The sequence below is a fragment of the Rhipicephalus microplus genome, unplaced genomic scaffold (assembly GCF_043290135.1).
Source record: "Rhipicephalus microplus isolate Deutch F79 unplaced genomic scaffold, USDA_Rmic scaffold_12, whole genome shotgun sequence".
Lineage (NCBI taxonomy): Eukaryota > Metazoa > Arthropoda > Arachnida > Ixodida > Ixodidae > Rhipicephalus > Rhipicephalus microplus.
The window spans coordinates 30,265,915-30,285,412 of NW_027464585.1; the positions used below are offsets into that span (position 1 = coordinate 30,265,915).

A 19,498-nucleotide genomic window follows, 5' to 3' on the forward strand; every position below is an offset into this window, starting at 1 on the left:
ATCGCTACACGTGTATATATAATGATTGCTCAGACAAATTCAAGATTAAATATGCAAATCGGTGCGAGAAAAGTGAAGTTATGAGTCCTAAAATTTCGAAACTCAAGCAGACGACAACAAGAAACGTTTTCTTTTGTATTTCACTAGCCTGCTGACCTCAAAGACCACTTCTTATCACAGCACGCGTCTAATAAAGACATGCCAGAAATGTCCCCTCATGGTGGCCTTCTCACAGCACTTCGCTACCGTTACCATGAACCACGTGTGTCGCAAACACACGAGCTAGCTACACACATATACACCCAGGCATCAAACACACACAGCGCTGTGTGTGTGTGTGTGTGTGTGTGTGTGTGTGTGTGTGTGTGTGTGTGTGTGTGTGTGCGTGTGTGTGTGTGTGTGCGCGCGCCTAAATTAAATTTTTGAAATGTTCTACCAACTAGTTCAACAACCAGTTGTTTTACACATAATTCAGGCGGGCACCCTTCTCGCCCTGCATGCAAGACGCGTTCAACTGCAACGCCAGCGTCTCCTGCATGTCGCATTTTCGGCTGGATGAAAACGTGGCATGCGCGCTTACGGTTTTAGTTGCTTGCGTACGATAGCAGACCATGTGTCATGTTCATTGTTCTGAATTATTTCGAAAGAGAAATTATTTCTTGTAGATAAAGTACAAAAAGAATTTTTACTGTTTTTACCATTCACTCGTATGGACAAGCTACCACCGCAAGAATATTGCGCACGCCACTTGTCGCGTCAAGCCAGTAAGAAACGAATGGCCTATGTCATCACTTGATATGACATGACGCCGCTTCTCATAACAAAAATAGCCGATATATGTTGTTGTAGCCTGAAATCAAGGTAGTTTCTTCCTTGAATTAATTCTACAACAGCTTCGATATCGTTGTTGCCACTTGCGCAACGATATCGGAACATTCCATAGCACAGAACCAATAAAAACTACATGCTCAAATTATTTCGCAGGACCCTCTCAAGGCTGCTTGCTCTCAGTCCCTCCATTTACAACGCTTTCAGGCAGGTGGAAACACAGCGACTTAGACCATATCCTCTGAATGACATCACAGCTCCCAGTACCAGCGTAAAATGTGCTTCCGAGAAAGAGGCCACCACTTTGAAAGCCTGTATACACTGTGTTCCACTTTGCACTATATTTGCAAACTTTTCACTGCTGCGTCGTAGGAGGATATGACAGCTGAGATTCACATGGTATCATATTTCACGTGAAGTTCTGCACTTTGCCTGAAGACCATTACAAGGAGCTTTCTTGGTTTCTGTTCCATACATTTGAATTGTATACTGGCAGAAAGATGTTGATAGAATTACAAGATATGCTTGCACTATTTTTTGTTTCTGTACTGACCTATAGTCATATTGCGCTTACACGTCTTTTTTTCTCTTTTCTTTTTCAGTAAAAACTTTGCGCAATACTGTTACATTGGTGAAACAATACAAATAATATGAATGTTTCTAAGTATTGACATTCCTTCTTTGTATTATGAATTCTGAATGAGAAGACGCCGAGAAGAAACAAAATTTCTTTGATAATTTTTATTTGCACAGTCAGTCAAATTCTGTGATGTCTTTTGCTTTACTATTCCAAGAAAATAAAGTTCTATTTCAGTAAAGAAAAAACACGACTTTGTTTGTTTTAAACCTGTTAATTCACATCATATAGCCTTCATTTTTTTTTACATGTCAAGAGGAAGTGAGAAGTCCCCAGACCACACACCTGCAGGACTATTTGAGATGGCGGCCTGCGAAATTTTGATTGCCCCCGTACTTGCAGATGATGAATTTGTTTTTACGTGTGTCCCATATTAAACTTACAAAAAACACGTTTGTTCATTACGTGCATCTAACATTTGCATTACAATGAGAAATTGTCCACGTAGCAGTTGTCGTTCCGTACCAGCCATGACTTCATGTTTTCATTGCGGAGCTTTTCGTGAAAGTTCAACAGGCCTTACGTGCCATGGGTTCATCTCCGCTCTGCTATTTTCTCTGCATGAAAAGTGGTTGGCACCACGTTACCTACACGCTTATCCGTAATGATTATCTTTTTTTAAAGTGTATTTTTCAGAGACCTAGTTTACTGTTGCCTGAGCAAGGCTTTTGGCGTATTGTCACTCAATCACAGATCCTGCTTGCACACTTTGATGTTGACTCGTTTATCGTGAATTCTCTGCGTGCATATCTGCTTAAGAGGTGATCTTATGCTGCCGTAACTTGCTAAACACCTTCGTTGTACAATGTGACTATCAGGGTACCTCAAGGGTCGGTATCAGACTCACTCGTACATTTCATTTACAGTAATAATGTTTCTTTTACTATTCGTAATTTTGTTTTTCTTGCATGCCAATAACATCAATATATTTTAGGAAATTCATTCAGTTAATGACTGCCGCTTGTTGCAGTCAGGTCTGTTTTCTTTCTCCGAATGGAATGACAACAATGACCTTTACTTGAATATCTCAAAGACCAAGTTCATGAGTATATCTTGCAAGACATTCTTTGTGTCATTTCTATACTCTATACTATCGTTTCGTGATGTGAAGTATCTGAAATCAGTTACCTTGGCGCCATTTCTTACCGCACGTTAGGTTTTTTTTGCTCGCACTAAACGTGCTGCCATGTGTGGCCTTTGTTATCTCGGCTGTGTTGCAGAATCCCTCGAGATTTCAGGTGTCTGTTTCTAGAATCTCTGGAGGAATCAACTGTCGTACAGCCTTCCACAAATTGTACACCGCAATATGCCTTCATCTACTTAAGTGTGCGTCTGTGGTCTGGGATGTAATTACTAAATTCAACAGTAACGCCACTAAGTCTACAAAAAATTCATGAGCATATACAACTACACTCGATGTTACAATCACGCGGAAGTAGCCGAATATATTGCGAATCAAGAGCGCGGAACTTGCAAGTAGACATGGAACGTCAGATAAAGTGTGCTACCACTGGAAATCAGCAAAGTCTCGACATCGGGGACATTTTGAAATGTTAAAAAATGGCATATCTGACGTACCTTGGAAATCGATGTTATTCAAAGTGTGCGGAGAGCAGGGGACCGTGTTGTATTTTTTTAATAGCGACAAGTCATGGAATGAGGATAAATATTTATACAAATGTTTCACGCACCAATATATAGGTCGAAGAGTTGCAGAATATTATATTGTCAAAATGCAGAAACAGCAGCAGTCGAATCCAGGGAACTCACTTTAATTGTATTAGAATACTGGCAAACTGATCGGAAGAGAACCTCGTCTTCTTCACTCGCTGCGCGCGTTCTTCGTTGTTCTCTTCGTGCTGCATATTCAATGTGGCATTTGCCCCCCCTCCAGAGAGCAGCGTCCCGATGCTCTTCTACAAAAGACGGTGTAGTAGATGTATGGTGTAAATCAGTCCGAAAAGTAGGGCTTCATTCGCACAACGTGCACGATTTCTGGTTTTTGCTGGCGAGTTGTCGAGGGGTTGTCAGGAGCGACCACGTAATTAACGTCGCTCAGGCGTTGTAAAACTGTGTAGGGGCCAAAATACTTCTTCATCAATTTTTCAGACAGTCCCCGGCGGCGGATAGGACTCCATACCCAGACTTTGTCGCCGGCCCGATAGACGACATGTCGGTGTCACAGATTATAACGTTGGGCGTCATAATTTTGCTGCTGGGTGATTCGGACGCGCGCAAGCTGCCTCGCTTCTTCTGCTCGTTGGATAAAAGATGCAGCGTCCAAATCGATGTCATTGCAGTCGTGCAGTAACATGGCATCAAGCATCGTCGTCACTTCACGGCCATGAAGGAGACTGAACGGCGTTCTTCGTGTAGTTTCTTGCTGCGCTGTATTATAGGCGAACGTGATGTACGGTAGAATGTCGTCCCAGTTCTTGTGATCCACGTCAACGTACATACTCAACATGTCGGCAATAGTCTTGTTGAGGCGTTCTGTTAAGCCGTTGGTTTGTGGATGGTAGGAAGTGGTTTTCCGATGGGCGGTTCCACTGAGCTCAAGCACTGTCTTCAGGAGCGCGGCCGTGAAAGCGGCACCTCGATCCGTTATTATGATTGTTGGAGCACCGTGCCTCAGGACGATATTTTCTACGAAGAATCGTGCGGTTTCAACGGCGGTGGCACTTGACAAAGCCTTTGTTTCGGCATAGCGCGTAAGATAATCAGTGGCGACTATTACCCACTTGTTGCCAGCATGGGAAGTCGGATATGGTCCAAGGAGATCCATTCCAATTTGGGAAAAAGGTACTGTGGGTACTTGAATTGGTTGTAATAGCCCAGCTGGTTTCAACGGTGGCGATTTTCGTCGTTGGCAATCGAGGCACGTGCGCACGTAATGCTTCACAATAGCTGAAAGTCTTGGCCAGTAGTATTTCTGTTGGATTCTGGCCAATGTGCGTGTGTATCCGAGATGACCAGACGTTGGCTCATCGTGGCAAGCACAAAGTATCTCCTCACGAAGTGACGTCGGAACGACAAGTAGGTGGGTGCTTCCTCTGGGGGAAAAGTTCTTCTTATAGAGAACACCACTACGTAAGCAGAATGACGGCAGGCTCCTTGCAAATCTTCTAGGGATGGTTGTTGTCCGGCCATTCAAAAATTCAATAAGAGGAAGCAACTCACTGTCTTCTTTCTGCTTGCACGAAATCGTAGTGGTGTCAACGACTCCTACAAACGCCATGCTGTCATCTACTGTGTCATCTTTGCGCTTTATCGGTGACCTTGATAAGCAATCGGCGTCGGCGTGCTGCCGTCCGGACTTATACACGACCATCATATCAAACTCTTGGAGGCGTAAGCTCCACCGTGCGAGTCGACCAGACGGGTCTTTCAAGTTGGTCAGCCAGCAGAGGGAATGATGGTCGCTGACTACGTGGAAGGAACGACCGTAGAGGTACGGACGAAACTTCATAACCGCCCATACGACAGCAAGGCACTCTTTTTCCGTTGTGGAGTAGTTGGACTCGGCGCGGGAAAGCGTCCTACTAGCATATGCGATCACACGCTCGGCTGAGTCTTGCCACTGGACGAGTACAGCGCCTAAACCCACGTTGCTGGCATCTGTATGGACCATGGTAGGAGCATCCTCATCAAAGTGAGCAAGCACAGGCGGAGTCTGCAGGCGTTGTCGGAGATCGTCAAATGCCACCTGTTGATCGTCGCCCCATGTGAACGAAACGTCTTCTCTTGTGAGTCGTGGTAACGGCGAGGATATGTGGGAGAAATTGGCAATAAACCTTCGGTAGTATGCGCATAGGCCAAGGAAACGTCTGACTGCTTTCTTGTCTTTTGGTACCGGAAATTTTCTGACGGCCGCAATCTTATCGGGATCAGGTCGAACACCTTCATGGCTCACCACATAGCCTAAAAATTGAAGCTCCTTGAAACCGAAATGACACTTCTCCGGTTTCAGTGTCAGGCCGGCAGACCTTATTGCCCTGAATACCGATAGCAGCCTGCTCAGGTGTTCCTCAAATGTTTTTGAAAAAACAATGACGTCGTCCAGATAGACCAGACATGTCTGCCACTTAAGGCCTGACAGAACGGTATCCATAAGTCTCTGAAATGTTGCGGGGGCTGAGCACAATCCGAATGGCAAGACTTTAAATTCATAAAGCCCGTCAGGCGTTACAAAAGTCGTTTTTTCTCTATCTCGCTCGTCGACCTCAATTTGCCAATACCCACTTTTGAGGTCCATTGACGAAAAGTAGCGTGCATACCTCAGCCTGTCGAGTGAATCATCGATGCGCGGTAATGGGTACACGTCTTTCTTTGTCACACGGTTCAGCTTGCGGTAGTCGACACAAAATCGCAAGCTTCCGTCTTTCTTTTTAACCAGCACTACCGGCGATGCCCAAGGACTTCTTGACGTTTTGGATGACGTCATCATCGAGCATTTTCTTCACTTGTTCTTGGATTGCTTCACGCTCTTTCGGTGCTACGCGGTATGGGTTCTGTCGTATTGGCCTTGCCGTCTCCTCCGTTATTATCCGATGCTTCGTCAGTGGCGTTTGACTGACCCTCGATGTCGATGAAAAACAGTCTTTGAACTGGTGAAGAAGATCGACTAAACGCTGTCTCTGCGCTGGTGACAAATCCGAGCTTACGTCAATAGGTGGTGGGGCTGACGTGGCTTGCGGCTCGTCCTGTTGTACTACACAGCACTCGCAGATTTCGGTGATCTCGTCGAAGTAGGCAACTGTAGTGCCTTGTGTAATGTGTCGTCGCTCGTTGGTAAAATTCGTTAACAGAACCTCTGCTTCACCGCACACAACGTTGACGATACTTCTGGCAATTGCAACACCACGAGAGAGTAGGAGCGTCAATACTTGTTCAGCGATTCCTTCTCCAGTATTCTGCTCGCTGCACGTGACTGAAACAAGGCGGCACGATAACGGAGGTACGGTCACATCGTCAATGACTCGTAGGGATTTTCGGTGTAGCGCTGCGCTTTGATCCGCTGAAAAGGTCAGTACACCATCCGGAATATTGATGATGGCACCATATTCACGCAAGAAATCCATCCCCAAGATTGCCTGTTTGCAACACTCAGAAAGGATAACAAAAGGTGCGACGAAGGATGCATCCCCTATCTTCATTCTTGCGGTGCACTTTCCGGTAGGTGTGAGTAGCTGCCCTCCAGCTCCTCTAATCTGTGGTCCTGTCCATTCCATTCTAACCTTCCTGAGCGTGTCTGCCAGACTCTCACTCACTATTGAGAAGTCCGCGCCAGTGTCGACCAATGCCATGACGTCATGTCCGTCAATCGTAATTGCAACTTCGGCAGTAACAACCCCATCTTTCGTCGATTCATTGAAAATGTGTCTCTTTTCGCTCGGCAGTAATGGGGGATTTTCAGCACTTCGACGATTCGCAACCTTCCCCCCTGAGGTCGCTGCTTTTAGTTTCCCCGGCGTGGACTAGGAGATCTCCCTCTTGGCATGCCAGTGGTGCTCCGTCTAGAGGATGGAGAATAACGCCCAGGAGAGGGTGAGCGTGACCGAAACCCAGGAGGAACATCCCGCGGGGTCATGACACTCGTGTCGACGTCAGATGTTCCGTTGAAATGGCGCCGAGGAACCGTAGAAGGAAACCCTTGGTACCCTGCGGCGCGATACGGGCAATACCGAACGATGTGGCCTGCTTCCCCACAGTGAAAGCACAGGGGCCTATGATCAGGGGTACGCCAGATGTCAGTTTTGCGAAGTGGTGGCCGCCTCGGCATCGAAGTTTCTCTGTAGTACCAAGGCGCTGTCGGCGGATGTTGCTGGTGGTACTGATGTGGTGTCGGCACGTTCACTTGCTGTCGGCGGACTACGTCTGCATAGCTTGCCCTGGGAGTACTCGTGTTCGGCTCAGGAAGCGAGAGCGCTTGCCTGATCTCCTGGCGTACAACTTCCGTTACTGAGGCGATCGCGCAGTCGTTCGGTTTGGCGATGAGTTTCTTGACCTCTTCTTGTACGATTTCTCGTATTAGTTGGCGCAAAGAACCTTCGTCGGGTGTTGTTGCTGTGGTAGAGGCTGCCACGCTGATCGGTGCACTGTGGGTGGGGCGGTCATACTGGCGATAACGTAGATGCAGTGCGCGTTCAATAGATGTCGCCTCCTTGGAGAATTCATCCACACTTGTAGGCGGGTTTCGTACGAGGCCAGCGAACAGCTGCTCCTTAACACCCCGCATGAGGTGGCTAACCTTTTTGGCTTCGGGCATATTAGGATCTGCTCGACGAACTAGCCGCGCCATGTCCTCAACAAACATCGTAACGGATTCATTTGGTTTCTGAATCCGTGACTCGAGGAGACGCTGTGCGATTTCTCGTCTTTCAGTGCTCGCGAACGTGTCGAGAAACTTCTGCCGGAACTCGTCCCAAGATGATCACACGCGATTCGTGAACCACGTTCGGGCTCCGTCTTGAAGCGGAAAATAAACGTAGCCCAATTTCTGTGTGGTGTTCCAACCGTTAACATTCGCTGTGTGCTCGAATTCCTCAAGCCAGTCATGTGCATCCTCATATGCGTTTCCGTGGAAGTCAACCGGAAGTCGAGGGTTCAAAACAGTCACCTGTGTCGTGCTTGGGCTGGACATGTTGGGGCCAGTGCTTCCAGGCGCCGTCATGTTTTCTGGCATAGTCACGCTTTCCGGCAATGGACCAAACTCCGGGCTGAGGCCTAACAGGCGCCGGCTGCTGCGGTGAACGGGGGTGTCGATGCGCGGAAGTCTTTCTGGACTAGATGCGGGGCTGTTGTCAGGCGTCCCGAACATGTACCCAGCGCTTCCACCAGTGTCACAATGCAGAAACAGCAGCAGTCGAATCCAGGGAACTCACTTTAATTGTATTAGAATACTGGCAAACTGATCGGAAGAGAACCTCGTCTTCTTCACTCGCTGCGCGCGTTCTTCGTTGTTCTCTTCGTGCTGCATATTCAATGTGGCAATATTATCAGTTTGTATTTGCGCAATAATGCCAACACGAACATGAGTATTAGCAACACCAGTTGCGTAATATAAAGCGCTGGCACTCGCAAGAATGGTTGTCCCTTGCAAGCTTCTACATAGATCAATTTTCAGCGCATGGCACCTAACAACTGACGTTAACCCGACGCCACGACGGCTGTATCGTAGGAGTACATATCTAATGTTTATAAAACTGAATAGGCAGCACGGCAGCCACAATTCACGTTTCGAGAATATCAAGGTCTGTTTCAAAAGTAGTTCCGAGACCTGGGGCGGCTTTGTGGTAAAAAAATGCTTGATTGCCACGCAGAACGCTAGAGCTTTTCTCCTAGGACCATGCCATCTATTCATTGCATTTGTCGCGTAAGCGCTGCCGACGTCAAGTTTTTTTTTTTCATGCTCAGGTGTTCGAATTGCCCACATGTGTACTCGTCGTTCCTCGGTAGATACTAACACCCGTATTCATGAATGCTCGTTGACTCGAGTCTCGTGAATCACTTGAGCGAGCTGAGCACAGCGCTCCTGCTCGTCTAAAAATGATGCTGCACATCTCATGAATAGCTGCAGATTATCGCTGATAAAGGGCGACTTGCTCTGCCTAGAGGCGGCCCTGCCATCAATTCTCTCAAGTCAAGGGGAAGGGTGGAGCGAAAGGACTTTCTAGAATACGAGGGTAAGGGCCAATCATCTGTGGCACATGCCCGCATACCAGTGGCACATACCCGCATACCAGTGACACATACCCGCCCACGGGTATGTGTCATTGTCTGGCAGAAAGTGTTTGAGGACGTACGCGATAGGATTGTGACACCATTCATATCTTGACCAGCGCGTCGTGTTCGTTAAATTATCTTACCCTCCAGTACTAATTTTCGTTCACGCCAAGTTAAGGGTGTGATCACGAGAGCACGCAGACGTAAGCGGCTAGATAGATAGGTATGCAGATAGACATCGAAAGTGCTTGCAGTTCACATAGAACTGCTTCGCGTTAAAGTATCTAAGTTCACTAACACAGAAATAATTTATGTAAGAATGAATACTTGGAGAAGAGGGTTATTCAGAGCACTCAACTGGGCTTGTATAGGACGAAGATCACAGGGAATTCACGCCGGATTTTTTATTCGAAGAAATACTGAGTCTCACAAAGTTATTGGAAGGCCGCACGAGCGGCGAGAAATGCCGAGTTGAGAACTGATCCGCAGTCAACGGTGCTAAGAAAGGGCGGCCGAACCCGTATATAGAGGTAGCACGTCAGCCTAGACAGCCACGATGCCGGACAGAGCTCAACCGGATTATAATTTTAAATTACTGTGATTATGCAAAGAAAAGGTCAGGGAGGTGGCCTCACTGGCAACCAAAGCGATTAATGTACCTCATCTGCAGAGGAGGACTTGGCGACTACCTCCGACGTGAACACCCCGAATAACCCTCGGCACTCGGCGGATGCGAAGCAACTGGCCAAGGCGGCGGTCGTATTTGTGACGCAGCAGCGGGTGCTAAGAATCTTTGGGTCTAGACCGGCTGCCATTGGAATCTGATCTTGGCCAAGGTTATTTCTAGGCCACCCCTGGAATATGAACTTCGTTACGTTTAACGCTAGAACGCTATCTAGTGTGGCTATAGTCTAGCTGTACTGTTCGAGGAATGAAAGGGTGTTAAATGTGTTGTAATAGGGCTCATCAAAGTTAGGAGGACGCATGACGTATACACTGCTATGCTACCGTGAATTAGCTGATAGAATAGAACTAGCGGTCGGATTTTTATGTACAAAAACATAGCTGGTTACATAAAAGAATTCTATAGCATTAGTGAGAGGGTGGCAAGTTTAGTAATTAAGTTTATTAACAGGTACAAGATGAAGGGGGTACAGGCCTACGATCCTACATCCAACCGCAATTATTGTTTGGTTGTACGTTTCTACGAAGACGCATACTACAGAATCAGCAAATAATAACGTAAATACCCAGTATAACGGGTGACTTTATTGCCAAGGTAGGCAAGAAGCACGCTGAATACCATGCACGCAGGGAATTTGGTAATGAATCTAGAAATGCCAGGGGGGGGGGGGATTAGAATTCGCAAAACGTAATAATCTGTGGATATAGAATACCTTCTACAAATGGGCTAACAGTAAATGTACGTAGAAACGTCTTAATGGCGAGACCTAAAATAAATAGTCCCGGGCATTGTACATAATGTTGAAGTAGTTTGCAGGATCCGCTGCATTGAATGGTCACTGCATTGCAGGATCTTATACGTAAGAAGCCTAATAATGAGTTAGCGCTGAGAAGGAATGTACAGGAATTTGAAGTTTCGCTCTAGAACATATTCGCGGCTATAACAGAGGTAACGGATGTTAGCGTTGATCTAATGAAGAATAATTTGACTAGTATCATTAAAAAGCGTGCAGTTGAAGTCGGAAGTACAATCAACTCAGGTACTATCCCAAGACACGAAAAACCCCATTAAAAGACGACAAACCCTGAAATTCTAAAAAGACAAAAGACATTAAAATCAGCTCGTCGAGCTTTCGGAGTTATTAATAACTGTAAGGTAGGCGGTTTCAAAGGGTATAACACGGTCAGAATTTACCATGCCGTCAAAAGTGGAATAATCTTGAAAGCTGTGAAGGGAAACCTGTGCATATGCGAAATTACGCATTTATAAGGGTATAGCGCACCACGACAAGGACACAAAAAGAGACGCACATGCACACAGCGCTAACTTGAAACTATTGTTTTATTTGCGATCACATATGCTACTTAGACAGTAACAGTGGACCGATAAAACCTGCAACATATCATGCTAACATATCATGTTATGAAGCTTGATACAAGCGGTTCAAGCTAAACGTTTATTGGATTCTGGTTATCCTATGCGCCTGTTAACTGCCGTCGCGGAAAATATGAGCAGGACAGGAAGGGCAAACGTCAGAGACCAGGCAGCCGTCACTAAGGCAGCCAAGGTTGCTGTAGTGCCCTATACATTCATGCCATTTCGCAGAACTTGCGAAAGATAGCGAGAAAGGCTGGTGCGGATGTAGTTTTTTCAGCCCCCGAACGGTTGCAAGGAATGTGCAAAAAGGTTAAGGCGGACTGCTTAGAGAAACGGGAGTGTAAGATCAAGCACTGGGAAAAATTTGTGAATTGTTGTCGTGGTGTTGTCTATGGCACTCCTTTGACTTGTGATTGCATGTACATTGGCCAATCTGGAAGGTGTGTGAACGAAAGGCTTAGGGAAAACAAATACAACGTAGAAAAAGCTATATCTGGTCATTTGGCCCTTCACTGTCAGAGGTGTGGTTGTGTCCCTGTGTTTCAAAACACCCATATTCCCTTTAGGGCCCGTGGCAGAACTACACGTGAAATCATTGAAGCCTTTGAAATTAAAATGAAAGATAAATGTGCGAGTGTGGCTTCGATAGCTTTGTCAGCTAAAGAAGTATCTGGAATCTTCATTTTGACGTTGGCGAGTTCACATTGTCGCGCTCGATGATGACGCGTGCATGAGGCGTGCTGTATCGTAATATGATATGTTCCAGGTTTTATCGGTCCACTGCTACAGTAAAAATAGCATGTGTGATCGCAAATAAAACAACAGTCGCAAGTTAGCGCTGTGTGTGTGTGCGTCTCTCTATTTGTGTCCTTGCCGTGGTGTGCTATACCCTTATAAATGATGCACCCCAACCAACTAGCCCGGCAACGTGTTCTAGCGAAATTCAGATGCGACAAGGAAAGCAATGTCATGACGAATATAGATAGTATAGTTGAGGTGTCGGAGGACTTCTATAGAGAGCTGTACAAAAGCCGAAACAACAAAGATGATATCGGAAGAAGCAGTAACAGCACAGAGGAATTCGACAACCTGCTAGTAATGACAGGGGGAGTAAGAAAAGCTCCGATAACCGCAGGAACAGAGAGAACCAGTGTGTACCACGCATGTCCTGTGTTATAACCGTCGCCACCGAGTGAATCCATAAGCAACCGGCCCTGCTTACATATGCTCTCATAGTTTGTGCAATAAAGCATTCTCCCAAAAGCTGCTGTGGCGTCCACGTCAGTTATTACAAAAGTACTTGACGGAACGCAAAGAAGCAAAGCCACTGGTGAGGATAGAGTAACATCAACCCTCTTGAAAGATAGTGGAGAGATTGTGTCAGAAAATTACGGCATCTCCCAATGAAAGAAACCATGTGTATGTAGATGAGAAGCAGCGGGCGCTAACGCTTACATTGGCAGCGACGCCACGCAGGAGAGAAACCTGGGGAGGCGCAAATCACCCAGTGATAGCCCGATGTTTCCTACTTGAGCATGCCAAACGTTCCTAATACACAGTGAAAGACAGAAGACTCCGATTGGACTCAGAGACCCGTAGTCTGCGTTCATAGTTAACGCGCACGCTGCAAATTTGTGTACCGACTGAATTGCGTACCGACTGCTCAACAATACACCATATTCATACTATCAGTCAGGTGATAGAGAAAGGTGTGCAATACAACCAACCCCTATACATAGCCTTAATAGATTACGAGAAGGCAGTTGATTCGGTTGCGATATCAGCAGTCATGCAGGCACTACGGAATCAGGGCATCGACGAAACCTATATAATCATAGCGGAATAATTCTACACCGGATTCACAGCCACCATATTGTTCTCCAAATCAACGACAGAATCCCAATAAAGAAGGATGTAAATGGGGGTGACATAATCTTTCCGCTGCTATTCATCGCGTGTTTACAGGGGGTTTTCAGGGCCCTAGATTGGGTAGAGATAGGAATAAGTGTTAATGAAGAGCATCTTTGTAAGCTGCGATTCGCTAACGACATTGCATTGATCACTAACCCAGGGGACGAATTACAGATCATGATTACAGAACTGGACAATGAAAGCATAAGAGTAGGTATCAAAAAATGTGCCTAAAACAAAAGTAATCTGCAAGAGTCTCAGCTGAAAACAACGATTTGTGATAAGGGGCGAGACACTGGAAGTTGTAAAGGAATACAGACTAGCGCTGCCTAACAACTGAAAACTTTATTTCAAGAACACAATAACGTGAAAGAAATAATGAATAACGAATCAGAAAACAAAAAGTAACAATATTGAAAACAGAAGAGTATCAACACTGCGCAGAAGCTTTAAAAAAGAATATTAAAAAAACTCATAGCGTATCACTTAACGAGACATCTGCTGAGATTTTTTTTCCCGTGAGATGCATCGATGCGTAACTGACGCATGCTTCTATCTTTTTCCTTAGTGATGTCAGACCTATGTTTCGACAAATCCGCGGTGTTGTGTTTAGAATGTGCGTTATAATCTAGATAGCGCTAGGCATACGCAGATACAGGCCCCTTACCATGTTATCTGACATCGTTGTATACTAACCATCACGCACTAAGAATAAACAGAGTTGTTTGAAGTACTGAGTCAGCGTAGTCACTTCGCGCTCCTGCGGCTCTCCGACGTAGTTCGGCAGGGCATGGCGGCGGATACAACATATTGGCATTTTCTTTATTACTCTCACGTTTTTGTGTAAATGAATACGTCTGCTGGTACTAACCACAGAGCCTGAGAATAAGAACACAAAGATAGGGTGGAGCACGCGTGGCTAACAATCTCATATTGTAAGATATTTAGCGCAACCTCGACTTTCGCAAACACTCACACAATCACTCGCACAACCACCCGAGTAACACACACAGATTACAGCGCTCAATACCAGCTGTTCATTGCACCGAAACGACCTTCTATATACGTACAACAAAGCTGCGCAAGGCTAACAAAGAACAAAGCTGTGCAAGTGGAAAGCCTTTAAGAATAGCGCAACTGCAGCCGCGTCAGGCAATCGCGATGAATATAGCACCACCACCACACACACCCACACACAATAGGAACAAGTAAGACAAAATACGAAAAGCAGAAAACACCAGCTAGAAGCACTAAATCCTTGCATCGAGAAAAGATATTTCCTGTTTATGTATCACCAAAGACGGCTCGCTAACACATATGTCCTCATTTTTGTCTATAAAATACGCTTCCAACAGCGAACGTGCAGATAAATTGAATCTTCTTCCGAGAACCTGCGTGTATGTGAATCGTGGTTCACACCCACATGCGGCGGTATGTGGCGCAAGATGTACGTACTTATCCTCGTTTCTCTTAATTTTAGCGCATGCTCCCTAAGCCGGTCATTTAGGCATCTCTCGGTTATGCCGATGTACACGTTTCCACAGGATAAAGGAATCGAGTATACAACTCCCATGGAACATTTGACGAAGGCTTTCTCATGTTTTTTTCCGGCAACCGTGTCTCTTGCCATTGCAAATGCGCAAACACAACATTCTCAATTATTGATAATGATATGCAGGGTTTACCATCCCAAAACGTTACGGTGTTTCCCGAAAGACGCCGTAGTGGAGGGCTCCGGAAGTTTCGACCCCCTTGGGTTCTTTAACGTGCATCCGAAACTGAGCACACAGGCCTACAGCATTTAATTCTCCATTAATTAATGGTGGCTTACCACTAACCTTCCAGAGCAATCTATACATAAAAGCTGCATCTTGCCGGTACTTACCTCAGAAACCTCGTAGCTTACAAAGGGGGTTCTGTGTAAATTAAGGACGACGCAGTGAGCGATGGAAAGGAAAATGATAGGTGTACCTTTTAAGAGACAAGGAGCTAGCAGAGTGGATCAGGCAACAAACAGGGGTTTAGGATATCATAGGTGAAATGAGGAAGAATAAATTGACATAGGTCGTGCACGTGGCGCGTAGGCAGGATAACCAATTTTCATTAAGGGGAAAAAGAAAGAGAGCGATTGAGGAAAGGAAAAGACCCAACTTCTGCAGCCCTAGTTGAGACCAAGGCTTGGCGCCAGTAAGAAAATGGGGTGAGGGTAACTGACTGGATTCCCAGAGAAGGCAAAACGTGCGTGTGGGGACCGAAGGTTAGGTGCGTCGATGAGATTAACAAGTTTGCAGATATGACGTGGCAGCAGAAAGCACAAGACTGGTTTTATTGGCGGAACATAAGAAAGTCATTTGCCCTGCAATGGGCGGAGTAAGGCTGATGATGATGATAATGGTGACTCTGGATCTCGTTCTACCACTGATAGATCGTTATCACTGCCATCACTTCACTGCCGACAAAATCGCGCTGACCTGTTATTTTTTTACAAGCAAGTTCACGGTATGATATCTTTACTTAGCAGTTGAAGTAATTTTCAAATTTCACGTTAGTTAACCAGAAGGAACCGACCATTTGATGTACCTGCCAGTTACTTCCAACGCTCTACCATTCACAGAATACAAAGTCTCTTTAATAATAACTCTCTCGATCTTGACGTTTGTCATACTCCAGAAATATTGTTATATCTCAGCTTTGCGCTGTCTCGACATATTTTTGCACAATGAACAGATTTTTTTATTTACCTTTGCTCGGGAAGCCTTCCACATAGTTGTGAATATTCCACATTATTTACTCTTAATGCGTAACTCTCGCCTTGTCTTTTAATTCTTTCCATTTTGCATTGATTTCTTTTTGTCAGTGCGTTTTCACTCTCTTGATTTGATTTATTTTTCTGAAGCAGTCTGTGTTGAACTTGTCATTTTTATTGTTTTATTTTTGCATGCGTCTGCACATGGTTGTTTCTGGGCACGTTGAGTAAGTTATAGACAGAGCTATTATTATTATTATTATTATTATTATTATTATTATTATTATTATTATTATTATTACTATTATTATTATTATTATTATTATTATTATTATTATTATTATTATTATTATTATTATTATAGCCAAGCTTCACATAAAGGCCCGCGTATCTTCTCGCGCAACATTTTGCGCAGCTAGGTTCTTTTGTACTGGAGTGCCATTCCAAGCCACAGCATTTTTGTGGGGGCAAAATGCGCTGGCACTCAAGCATGCCACGTCACATGTACGTATTCAGAGAACAGTGTTACACTACGGCCTGCATCCTAATCTTATGTGGTGATCGTGAATACCGCGAATTTATTCTACTTTTTTTCACTAATTCAAGTTTCAAGAATGCACCCTCTTTCCTGCCTGCCACCACTAAACAATCAAGGTAACTATTTCCACTGCTTAGCGTTTACCTCCTAATAAAGTATGACGTCCCGAAACCGCGATGTAATTGTGAGAGACGTCGTGGTGGATGGCTCCGGGAATTTCAACCACCAGGGGTTCTCTAACATCCACCTGAATTTAAGTACACGGGCTTCGGTAATTTTCACCTCCAACGAAAATCCGGCCGCCATGGCCGGGATTCGGTAGCGCCACGTGTCGAGCATCATAAGATCACTGCTGCGGGTTAGAGTTGAAGACGAGGACGCCATCTTCTTGTCGCTGTCCTCACAAGTCTTTGCCCTAAACACCACGGATATCTCTTATCAACTGAGTAAGATATCACCCCTCTCATTATCTTCTATTCTATAGCGCCGTGAAAATCAGGAAATGGTTCCCACGCGTTCGCGATAGCGCGTGCCTCAAACTCAAAATTTATTTATTTACCAGACAAAAACTGGAAGGTCTTCAAGGCTAAAAGCCACGAGAACGGCTTGACAAAGACCCTGGTGACCTGTACCTACACATGGCAGTAGTGGGGAAATGATTAGAGGTAAATAACTTGCAAGTGCTAACATAAAACATGAACAATACATAATAACTCAAAAAATGATCTCATAATTGATGATTTTAAATTACGTGTTATAAATGTGCATTAAAAAAGAAGTTTCCAGGAATCAAAGTACATCGTGCATAGACAATCGTATACATTGACGCTTATGCACTTTAAAGCACACATATATACATTTCGTGAAACACAAAGTTCATACATAAGCAAGATAACAAGACGTAGCATGATACAATGTATTTAACATAAGACTTAACTATGAAAAATACGAGACTATGAGAAAAGATTGTTGCGCACGTTTCTATGACGCCAGAGAGCAGAAATGAGAGAGTAATTGTTTCTTGTTGCAGGTGATCGTACTTTCGTGCATATTAAGTGTTTTGGGGACGTTGTAGGCCAAGGCTTGGTATTTATACGGAGTGCGGAAACACGGTACACACCAAATGTCTGTATTTATTGTGGGAACTGAAATGACACGACACTCGAGACATGAAAGCGATTTAATGAGGCTGGAGAGCTTCCTATTCGAGAAATAAAGTGTGTGCAATGAGCGAAATGTGTAAAGGTTGTCAGCTCGTTTTATATTGAATTCTTTGAAAGCTTCACGCGTCATTCCGAACGAGTCAATAATTTCAATTGAGTGGACTATCTTTTTTTTTGCAAGTAATGACCTTATTTATGTTTGCTTTGCTTGACGTGGCCCATACAAGAGTACAATACATTAGATGTGAACTAAACAGCGCGTATTATATCTGAAGTTTGACCTTGAGAGGCAAACTGTTACGACAACGAGACATCACTCCTGTTACCGAAAAAAAGCTTTTTACAAAAAAAAAATACATGTGTTTCCTAGCCAAGGTTGGAAAAAAAAGAACTCCGAGTATTTTGTGGGTATTAAGAATATCTATCGGCACCGATTCAAGAACTATCGGTTGATGGGTAGTGAGTACTTTATTTTTGGCACGAAAAACAAAGGCTTTGGTTTTATTTGGAATAATTTTAAGCCGGTTCGCTCTAGCCCACGATGAAATCCTTGATCGTATATCATTTGCTTTACTTATACTATCAACTAATTTACCGCCATCAAGGATTGTTGTTGAATTATCCGCATTTATCACGTATTTAACTGTGGTGGCCCTCCCTTAATCCACCCCGATGCACGAGCGAGCTCAGCATAGCAAAACGCCTTCGGACACCGAGGTAAAGAAAGCGGCACCGGCATTGGAACTTGCTCGCGTGGAGCTTCAGTACATTTGGACTTTGCGACGGCAAGGTGCGCATCTTTCCGCCACCCGTACTCCACCGCTGCAGTATGTGACCCATGTGCTCTCGCTATAGGAGCGCCGAAATAAACACTCACCTTGGCTGGACGGACTCCGTCAGAAACGACCTTGCACAGCGCCCCCGTCGAGTCAGACGAGGAAAAAAAGAAGGCCGGCTGCAGCGGGCACGATTAGGGGAAAGTCGTTGGTGCAACCTCCTCCGCCGGGCGCCTGTCCCGAGCAGCGCCTCTACGACTCGATTGTGACGGCGCGTCTTGCCGATCACGCTGCTGATCCTTGAATGAGAGCAACAGAACATGCACAACGAAAAGCTCACTAGGTGGTATGCATCCATCGTGAAGACTTTCCCTCCCAGTTCTGTGCGTGGTTTTGCATTGCCTCCATGATATGTCCACTTTTGACCAAGCCACTGTGGTGATGGCATTTCGTGACGTCACGTGGCCATGCCATGTCGCGATGGTGGTGCTTTCGCGTCACTCGTCCCCCACGGCGCAGAACGGCAACGGTCAGGTTTAGTGCTCGATTATTTCTAAATATTCCCGCGCCTTAATAACCACGCTTAATAATCACCTAGAGAGTATGCCAAGGTTCCCTCGCATAAAGGCATTCTCGCATACTGGCTGAAGGCACTTCGTAGGTTGCGTTAGTGGACCAACCGCAGGAAATGACAAGACAGACGATCAGTTTACAACCACAGCCTATTAAAAATCATTCTCGCACGACAGCTTTCGATCACTAGAGAGAAATGGCCAATATGAAGGTTACTTTTCCGAACTGGTTATGTAGCACCCTTCAACTAATCAAAAATCTATTTTTTTATGGGTCAACACTACAGTGGAAACACCGGTGCGAGCGGTTGAATTCGCTTTAATCTGCTCAGCGATTTCCCTGGTCAGTCAGTATTTGTAAACAAAATTACTGCTCGTAAACTGTAGTGTGCATCCGCAATCTTCGCAGTGCAAAGGCAGGTCCGTCCCACCTGCGAAAGTCTTCATTGACGATGCATGTTCTGTGAGTCTGTCATTTAGACATCGGCCCATCTGGCCGATTTGCCCTCTCCTACAGCCAAACTAGTGTGACCTCAATCC

General features: G+C 45.2%; 1 protein-coding gene across 1 annotated transcript in view; it reads right to left on the reverse strand.

Moving 5' to 3' along the window:
- Positions 1 to 18,679, reverse strand: part of LOC119166712 (acetylcholinesterase) — a 338,783-nt gene extending 320,104 nt beyond the window's left edge. The window contains exon 1 of the mRNA XM_037418035.2: positions 18,488 to 18,679. The gene's annotated coding sequence lies outside the window, so the exon portion shown is untranslated. The remainder of the gene's footprint in view (positions 1 to 18,487) is intronic.
- Positions 18,680 to 19,498: the final 819 nt, after the last annotated feature.